We start from the raw sequence: 10,565 nt of genomic DNA, 5'->3' as shown, positions 1-10,565 counted from the left end.
GCCTTAGTATTTGTATTTTGTATTTATTAGGGATCCCAATTAGCTGCTGCCATTTCATTTAAGGTGCTCCAAAGCTTTTTACTATCATTCTTTATTTCATTTATTTTTGTTTCATAGTATAGTTTATTTGTATTTAGTGTAGTCACATGATTTCTTAATTTGCAGTACATTTGCCAATCAATTGGGCTGCCAGACTTATTTGCCATACCTTTTGCCTCATCCCTCTCAACCATACCATTTTTCAATTCCTCATCAATCCAATGGGATTTAACAGTTTCTACAGTCATTTTCTTATTGGGTGTATGCTTTGTAGTAACTGGAATAAGCAATTTCATAAATGTGTCAAGTGCAGCGTGTGGTTGTCCTCATTACACACCATAGACCAGCAAATATTCTTTACATCATCAACATAAGAATCACTACAAAACGTATTGTATGACCTCTTATACACTATATTAGGCCCAGCCTTTGGAACTTTGTTTTCCTAGATATGGCTACTATAATGTGATCACTACATCCTTTGGATTTGGATGCTGCTTTAAAGCAAATTTCGGCAGCATTAGTAAAGATGTGATCAATACATGTTGATGATTTCATTCCTGTGCTATTTGTAACTACCCTGGTAGGTTGACTGACAACCTGAACCAGGTTGGAGGCACTGGTTACAGTTTGAAGTTTTTTCTTCAGTGGGCAGCTTGATGAAAGCCAGTCAATATTTAAATCACCCAGAAATTATACTTCTCTGTTGAAAAATTAACAAGCATTTCACACATATTATCCAGATACTGACTGTTAGCACTTGGTGGTCTATAGCAACTTCCCACAAGAATGGGCTTTAGGTGAGGCAGATGAACCTGTAGCCATATTACTTCAACAGTATTTAACATGAGATCCTCTCTAAGCTTTACAGTGTAACTCTGGTTCATAGGCACATGATTACTGCATACAATAGCTGTAGGATCAATAGAGGTAGTCAGGGCAGTTAGGGGGACATAAATTAAGTTACTTACATTGTGTCTGCCAACGCCCCTGGTATCACGCTCTCCGTAGCCGATGTGAGGAAGACCTTTAAACAGGTGAACATTCACAAGGCCGCAGGGCCAGACGGATTACCAGGACATGTACTCCGAGCATGCGCTGAACACATTTACATTTTAGTCATTTAGCAGACGCTCTTATCCAGAGTGTTACGAACCCCGTGGCTTTGAACGTCTAGGGTGATGGACATGAGACCCGTAACATAATTCATGTAAATTATAAGTGTGGCATGGAACAGTGAGAACAAATATGACACAACAACCATGAACTACCGTCAAACACAAATGGTTTATTTCTGAACACACGGTAAAGGTTTGGGAAAAAGGGCTGAGCAGGACCCAAGAAATGAAACAATAGTGTAAAACACCCCTAAACTGATCTTGCCTGCCTCAAGAACCGCTAGGCTACTGCTACCATACAAAAATACAGTGGGTGGTCCGCTCAGGTCTAACTAGTGTTTATAGACAGTTCTTTCTACCGGAAATGTATGCCCAAGGGCAGCTAGCTCAAACTCCCCTTTTCCCAGAAACACACAATAGTTACCAAACAGAGTAACCAGCAAATTAATGAGCTCTCTAAACACAGGACATCACAGTATCCATTACTCACATACCAAACAGTGGTCTAACAAAATTACCAATCATAGTAACCAGCAACTTAGTGAGTAACCAAAAACAGGACACCACAGTGTCCATACTCACATACAGAAATATTCTCTCTCTCTCTACAAACACAAGTGACTGGTTTTTATATAATGGGATGTGTGATTGAAAAAACGAGTAACAGGTGGTGCAATGCACAGGAATGTTCACTGATTGGTCCAATCAGCAGACACCTCAACGACCACCAATCAGGAACATACAGGACACCTGTGATTAGGGCAGAAGGAGTAGAAACACACAAAAACACAGGATACCTGTATCCGTAACACTCCCACCCTTAAAAGAGCAAACCACAATGGTTTGCGACACACGTACCATCACAACACCCAAAATTCAATAATCATCCTGCCGGGATAACAAAAAAAACCTAGATCATTACACACGAGACAAAGCATCTGCCAACACATTATCCAACCCCTTTTTGTGGCGGATCTCCAAATTATAATTTTGCACGACAAGTGCCCAACGCATAAGGCGTTGGTTCTGGTTGTACATCCGGTGGAGAAAAACTAAGGGGTTATGGTCAGTATACACTATCACTGGTAATGCACTGGAACCAACATAAACTTCAAAGTACTGCAGAGCTAACAACAAAGCTAGAGCTTCTTGTTCAATGGTGGAATAGTTTGTCTGACATTTGTTAAATTTCCGTGAAAAATAACAGACAGGATGGTCCACTCCACTCTGGCCCTGCTGCAGTAGAACAGCACCAGCACCTCTGGCACTTGCATCTACCTCCAGTTTAAACGGTCGTTCAAAATCTGGCGCAGCAAGAACAGGAGTACTACACAAGAGTGCTTTAGCAGTGTTGAAAGCAGTACAACAATCTTCAGACCATACAAATTTTCTCGCCGGACTGAGCAAATCCGTTAATGGAGCAACTACCGCAGAGAAATTTTTACAGAAACTACGGTAGTAGCCAACCATCCCTAAAAAACGGCGGAGCTCTCTTCTGGTGGTAGGTGCGGGAAATGCATTTATAGCTGAGACCTTGGCATCTACAGGGCGCACCTGACCATGGCCGACCTGTTTACCAAGATAAGTAACAGTGGCCTTCCCAAACTCGCACTTTGCTAAGTTCAGGGTTAGAGAAGCGGTTGCTAGACGTTCACACACTACCCTTAGAGTTTTAACATGATCAGACCACTCAGTTGAATAAATTACCAGATCATCAAGGTAAGCACTACAATTAGGAACTCCAGCCAATACTGTGTTAACCAGGCGTTGGAAAGTGGCTGGTGCGTTCCGCATCCCAAATGCCATGACAGCATATTGTAGGAAGTGATCTGGGGTCACAAAGGCAGAGATGTCGGAGGCACGTGGGGTTAATGGCACCTGCCAGTAACCTTTTAGAAGATCTAGTTTGGTTACATAAGTAGCAGCACCAACAGTATCAATACAGTCATCCAGTCTGGGTAACGGGAACGAGTCGGGCACTGTGACAGCATTGACTTTCCGATAGTCCGTACATAATCTGGATGTCCCATCAGGTTTAGGAACCAGAATGCACGGAGAACTCCAAGGACTTGAACTTGGCATAGCCAGGTTATTCTCCAGCAAATAACCGACCTCACCCCTCATTATCTTTCTCTTAGCGACGTTAACACGATAAGCATGTTGCTTGATAGGTGCAGCGTTTCCAACATTAATGTCATGTTCTAACACATTTGTATATGTAGGAACATCATTAAAAAGACATGGTTAGCTGTGTAATAGTCTCACAATATCATCTGACTGTCTGTCCGTTAAATGAATCAGGCTTGACGGGAGAGACAGCAGCATCTCCGAATTGGGCAATCTAGCACACTGCTGCTGAGTATTGCGCAACTCCAAACCATCTCCGTCCACATCATTAACACGACCTCCCACTACAGCCGTAGCAGCAATAGAGACAGCCGACTCGGCCAGTTTCTCTGGACTGTCTACCTGAGTGACGGGTCTGGTGTGGTATGTCTTCAACATGTTAACGTGGCACACACGAGATTGGCGTTTTCTATCAGGAGTCTGTATCACGTAGTCAGTTTCACTTAGTTTCTTTTCAATGACATAAGGACCAGAGAAACGTGCTGACAATGACGCTCCTGGCACAGGCAACAATACAAGAACTTGGTCACCTGGCTGCAGTGAACGAGAAACAGCCTGTGTGTCATAGTGTCGTTTCATCCGTTTCTGTGAGGAAGACAGCGCTTCCTTTGCTAGAGCACAGGCAGCATGTAGGCGCTCACGAAAGCGACTAACGTAGTCCAACACATTTTCTTTCACACACAACTCTTGTGACAAAAACTGATCCTTAAGGACTTTCATAGGTCCTCTCATGGTGTGTCCAAACACCAGTTCAGCTGGGCTGAACCCTAGGGATTCCTGTACTGTCTCACGGACAGCAAACAACACTAGAGGAACTCCCTCATCCCAATCTTTCTCAGATTCCAAGCAATATTTACGGAGCATAGACTTCAGGGTCTGATGCCAACGTTCAAGCGCACCCTGAGACTCTGGGTGATATGCGCTTGACACACGGTGTGTAACTGACAAGGATTTTAACACTTGTTTGAAAAGTTTAGAAAGGAAATTCGTACCCTGATCAGTTTGTATCACCTTAGGTAATCCAAAAGTTGAGAAGAATTTAATCAACGCTTTACTCACCACTGGAGCAGTAATCCTTCGCAGAGGAATGGCCTCTGGGTACCTGGTGGCCACACACATAATTGTCAACATAAACTGGTTACCAGATTTTGTTTTTGGTAATGGTCCAACACAATCAACCATCACATGTTCGAAGGGTTCACCTATGGCCGGTATGGGACAAAGAGGCGCGGGGGAAATAACCTGGTTCGGTTTCCCAACTACTTGACAGGTGTGGCAAGTCCGACAGAACTGAGCCACATCTTGTTTTAAACCAGGCCAAAAGAAATGTCGCAAAACTCGATCATAAGTCTTGGTGACTCCCAGATGTCCGGACCACTGGTGATCATGAGCGAGGGATAAAACATTTTGTCGAAAGGCTGTAGGAATCACTATTTGGTAAACAGCATTCCAATCTCCGCCCGCGTCAACATGGGATGTCCATTTACGCATAAGGAGATTACCATCAATGAAGTATGCCATGTTTTTCTTCTTTAGCTCCTCCTCTGAGACAACACTAAAAAAACATTTAGCCAGGCTAATGTCAACCTGTTGGTTAGCGATCAGCTGCTCACGAGTAACGGGTAACTGTATTGCCTCAGCAACAAGTTCCACATCCTTCTTCCTTTCTCTGGGCTGTTGGTCAGACTGCACCAGCTTACCAGAGGTAGCACCCGAACTATCCTCTGGGTCACACTCTCTGAATAGAATCGTGTTCGACAAATCTATCACTTCACCCACTTGTCGTGCTTGAGCACGTGTGACAGCACAAGCGGGGAACACATCTGGATAACCCTGTGCCAGCTCCTCGGAGAGAGACTGGTCACTTTTATCCAATACCTCCAATACGGGTATCACCTTTCCTCCGGCAATATCGTTGCCCATTATAAATGTCACACCTTTTACTGGCAACATAGGACGTACGCCAACTCTGAACAATCCACTGACTAACTCAGAGTGTACGTTCACAAAGTGCAATGGCACTGGGACAAATCCCATTTCAATTCCTTGTACTAACACACTGGAACCACAATATGTATTATTAGACAAGGGCAACACATCAGCTAGTATGAACGACTGCGCCGCACCAGTATCTCTGAGGATTCTAACTGGACGCTGAGACGCTTCGTCATCGGATATAGAAACAAACCCCTCAAAAATGAACGGTTCATAACTGTGATCTGGGACAGGGACTTTCAAACCACATTCACTATGAGGCCTCTGTCTTGATTCCGGCCTTACGAATCAGCCCAACACCCGTTGGCGGCCTGGCGTGCTGAGGCATCCCCGGTTTGCGTTTTAGCAGAAAGCAATCATTAACCATATGTCCCACCTTATGACAATAGAAACAGTGACGCACATCTTTTGGGCGTGCTGGATGTACTGCTGGTCGACTAGGACTAAAAGTTAGCAACTCCGCAGCCCTGCTCTCCGTACGAGCCGAAAACACGCTCTTATGCGTCAACACAAACTCGTCGGCCAATACAGACGCTTCCGACAGTGAGGATACTTTCTGTTCGTTCAGATAAACTACAATGCTTTCCGGTAAGCAATTTTTAAACTCTTCTAACAAGATTAACTCCCGTAGAGAGTTAAAATCAGTTACCTTACTAGCACTGTGCCATTTGTCAAACAGATTTCCTTTGTCTCTAGCAAACTCCACATAAGTCTGAGTAGGAGACTTTTTATGAGACCTAAATCTCTGTCGATATGCCTCAGGAACAAGCTCATAGGCACGAAGAACAGTAGCTTTGACCACTTCATAATTCAAACTGTCTTCAAGAGGTAGCGCTGCCAGAACCTCTTGGGCTTTACCTGTTAGTTTACACTGAAGTAATAGGCACCATACCTCTTCGGGCCATTTCAATGCTACCGCTATCCGTTCAAACACACTGAAATAGGAATCAACCTCTGACTCCCTGAACACAGGTACCAAGGTGATCTGCCTACTAATATCAAACGTAGCAGATGACACAGCTGGTGAGGATGGCTCACTAGCAGGCATAGTATTAGCAGAGACTAACCTCGCTGTTTCTGCCTCTAGTTCCATTTTACGCATCTCCAGTTCCATCTTACGCGTCTCCAGTTCCATCTTACGCATCTCCAGTTCTTGATCAAGCCTACGCGTCTCCAGTTCTTGATCAAGCCTACGCGTCTCCAGTTTGTCTAGCCTGATTTGTGCCCGCTCTTCCGCCTCCATTTGGAGCCGTGTCAAGCGGACATCCATCCTGGCATCACTGTCAGTCAGTGGGGAGAGTGGGTCATAACGGGGCAGTGTGGCCGGAGCCTTAGCCTCGTCCTCAGACACTGATGGGCTTACAGGAACAGCCACCACCTCCCCTACAGGAGCAGCAGACTCAGGCGGCGGTAACTCAAGCACTCGTTCGCTCAACAATATCGCTAGCACTACTTCCCTAACTTCTGCTTTCACTAAACCCCTCGGTATGGGTACAGAAAAGTGGTCAGCCAAAGCCTGTAGATCCACTCTACGGCAATTCTCAAAAACCTCCCACGTAGGGTTTTCCAAAAATGCATCCAACTCAAAAGTAGCCATCCTACTAGCAACACGAGCCGTCGACTACTGAACACAAAAAAAAAACAGGTAGTTACAGCTGCCAAGCTCAACACTGAACCAGACACTTGCATTGACATTTGACCAGACATTTGCATGAGTAGCATGGGATATATCCCGGACGAGCCCCCACTTTATGTTACGAACCCCGTGGCTTTGAACGTCTAGGGTGATGGACATGAGACCCGTAACATAATTCATGTAAATTATAAGTGTGGCATGGAACAGTGAGAACAAATATGACACAACAACCATGAACTACCGTCAAACACAAATGGTTTATTTCTGAACACACGGTAAAGGTTTGGGAAAAAGGGCTGAGCAGGACCCAAGAAATGAAACAATAGTGTAAAACACCCCTAAACTGATCTTGCCTGCCTCAAGAACCGCTAGGCTACTGCTACCATACAAAAATACAGTGGGTGGTCCGCTCAGGTCTAACTAGTGTTTATAGACAGTTCTTTCTACGGGAAATGTATGCCCAAGGGCAGCTAGCTCAAACTCCCCTTTTCCCAGAAACACACAATAGTTACCAAACAGAGTAACCAGCAAATTAATGAGCTCTCTAAACACAGGACATCACAGTATCCATTACTCACATACCAAACAGTGGTCTAACAAAATTACCAATCATAGTAACCAGCAACTTAGTGCGTAACCAAAAACAGGACACCACAGTGTCCATACTCACATACAGAAATATTCTCTCTCTCTCTACAAACACAAGTGACTGGTTTTTATATAATGGGATGTGTGATTGAAAAAACGAGTAACAGGTGGTGCAATGCACAGGAATGTTCACTGATTGGTCCAATCAGCAGACACCTCAACGACCACCAATCAGGAACATACAGGACACCTGTGATTAGGGCAGAAGGAGTAGAAACACACAAAAACACAGGATACCTGTATCCGTAACAGGGCAGCTTGATGAAAGCCAGTCAATATTTAAATCACCCAGAAATTATACTTCTCTGTTGAAAAATTAACAAGCATTTCACACATATTATCCAGATACTGACTGTTAGCACTTGGTGGTCTATAGCAACTTCCCACAAGAATGGGCTTTAGGTGAGGCAGATGAACCTGTAGCCATATTACTTCAACAGTATTTAACATGAGATCCTCTCTAAGCTTTACAGTGTAACTCTGGTTCATAGGCACATGATTACTGCATACAATAGCTGTAGGATCAATAGAGGTAGTCAGGGCAGTTAGGGGGACATAAATTAAGTTACTTACATTGTGTCTGCCAACGCCCCTGGTATCACGCTCTCCGTAGCCGATGTGAGGAAGACCTTTAAACAGGTGAACATTCACAAGGCCGCAGGGCCAGACGGATTACCAGGACATGTACTCCGAGCATGCGCTGAACACATTTACATTTTAGTCATTTAGCAGACGCTCTTATCCAGAGTGCATACATTATATTTTTTCATACTGACCCCCCGTGGGAATCGAACCCACAACTGGAAAGTATCTTCACTGACATTTTCAACCTGTCCCTGACTGAGTCTGTAATACCAACATGTTTCAAGCAGACCACCATAGTCCCTGTGCCCAAGAACACTAAGGTAAACTGCCTAAATGACTACTGACACGTAGCACTCACGTCTGTAGCCATGAAGTGCTTTGAAAGGCTGGTCATGGCTCACATCAACACCATTATCCCAGAAACCCTAGACCCACTCAATTTGCATACCGCACCAACAGATCCAGAGATGATGCAATCTCTATTGCACTCCACACTGCCCTTTCCCACCTGGACAAAAGGAACACCTGCGTGAGAATGCTATTCATTGACTACAGCTCAGCGTTCAACACCATAGTGCACACAAAGCTCATCACTAAGCTAAGGACCCTTGGACTAAACACCTCTCTCTGCAACTGGATACTGGACTTCATGACGGGCCGCCCCCAGGTGGTAAGGGTAGGTAACAACACATCTGCCACGCTGATCCTCAATACGGGGGCCCCTCAGGGGTGCGTGCTCAGTCCCCTCCTGTACTCCCTGTTCACCCATGACTATATGGCCAAGCACGACTTCAACACCATCATTAAGTTTGCCGACGACACAACAGTGGTAGGCCTGATCACCGACAACGATGAGACAGCCTATAGGGAGGAGGTCAGAGACCTGGCCGTGTGGTGCCAGGATAACAACCTCTCCTTCAACGTGATCAAGACAAAGGAGATGATTGTGAACTACAGGAAAAGGAGGAACGAGCACGCCCCCATTCTCATTGACGGGGCTGTAGTGGAGCAGGTTGAGAGCTTCAAGTTCATTGGTGTCCACATCACCAACAAACTATCATGGTCCAAACACACCAAGACAGTCGTGATGAGGGCACTACAAAGCCTATTCCCCCTCAGGAGACTGAAAAGATTTGGCATGGGTCCTCAGATCCTCAAAAATGTCTACAGCTGCACCAACGAGAGCATCCTGACTGGTTGCATCACCGCCTGGTATGGCAACTGCTCGGCCTCCGACCGTAAGGCACTACAGAGGGTAGTGCGTACGGCCCAGTACATCACTGAGGCCAAGCTTCCTGGCATCCAGGACCTCTATACCAGGCAGTGTCAGAGGAAGGCCCTGAAAATTGCCAAAGACTCCAGCCACCCTAGTCATAGATTGTTCTCTCTGCTACCGCACGGCAAGCGGTACCGGAGTGCCAAGTCTAGGTCCAAAAGGGTTCTTAACAGCTTCTACCCCAAGCCATAAGCTTCTTGAACAGCTAATCAAATGGCTACCCGGACTATTTGCATTGTCCCCCCCCCCCCCCTTTTTACGCTGCTGCTACTCTCTGTTTATTATCTATGCATAGTCACTTTACCTCTTCCCACTTGTACATATTACCTCAATTACCTCAACTAACCTGGGCCCCCGCACATTGAATCTGTACCGGTACCCCCTGTATATAGCCTCGCTACTGTTATTTTACTGCTGCTCTTCAATTATTTGTTATTTTTCAAATATTTTTTTGTTATTTTTGTAATTTTTTACTTATCTATTTTTTACTTAACTTATTTTTCTTAAATCTGCATTGTTGGTTAAGGGCTTGTAAGTAAGCATTTCACTGTTAGGTCTACACCTGTTGTATTCAGCGAATGTGACAAATACAATTTGATTGGATTTGATCATGTACATTTGATTCAGCATTATGACAACTTATTTTCACAATGGTAGGGATTAACTGAGCTGGTCTTGGGTCATTGAGAAGTCATTGTCTTAACGCAGCCTTAAAATGCGTGGACAGAGTCCAGGAAACAAGATGATTTGGATGGACTCTGTCATTCCTGTATAGTATCTTCTGTTTCCAGAAGGTGTCAAAGTTATCTATAAAAATGATTCCAAGAGCTACAGTAATCTTTTAGCCAGATGTGTAATGCCAGTAGCCTGCTGAATCTTTCACACCCGCAGCCCAACGATGGTACCGGACCTGAAGTGATTGGCCGCTTTTTGGACTCAGTTCTTTAAAATCCATTTTCAGAAGTTCCGAGCAAGCCCTCCTGATGTCGTTTGACCCCACATGGACTACGACAGCGTCAGCTCCCGGCATCTGTCGTAGAATGGTCGGAAGCAGCCTTGTAATTTCCTGTACTCGTGCTCCTGGGTAGCACAGGGTTTTTGCACTGGGAACCGAGATGTTTCTCACCATAGAGTTGCCGAT

The sequence above is a fragment of the Coregonus lavaretus genome (assembly GCF_964263955.1).
Source record: "Coregonus lavaretus genome assembly, contig: HAP1_SCAFFOLD_986, whole genome shotgun sequence".
Classification (NCBI taxonomy): Eukaryota; Metazoa; Chordata; class Actinopteri; order Salmoniformes; family Salmonidae; genus Coregonus; species Coregonus lavaretus.
The sequence above is the reverse complement of the archived record's forward strand: the minus strand, read 5'-3'. Positions refer to the sequence as shown.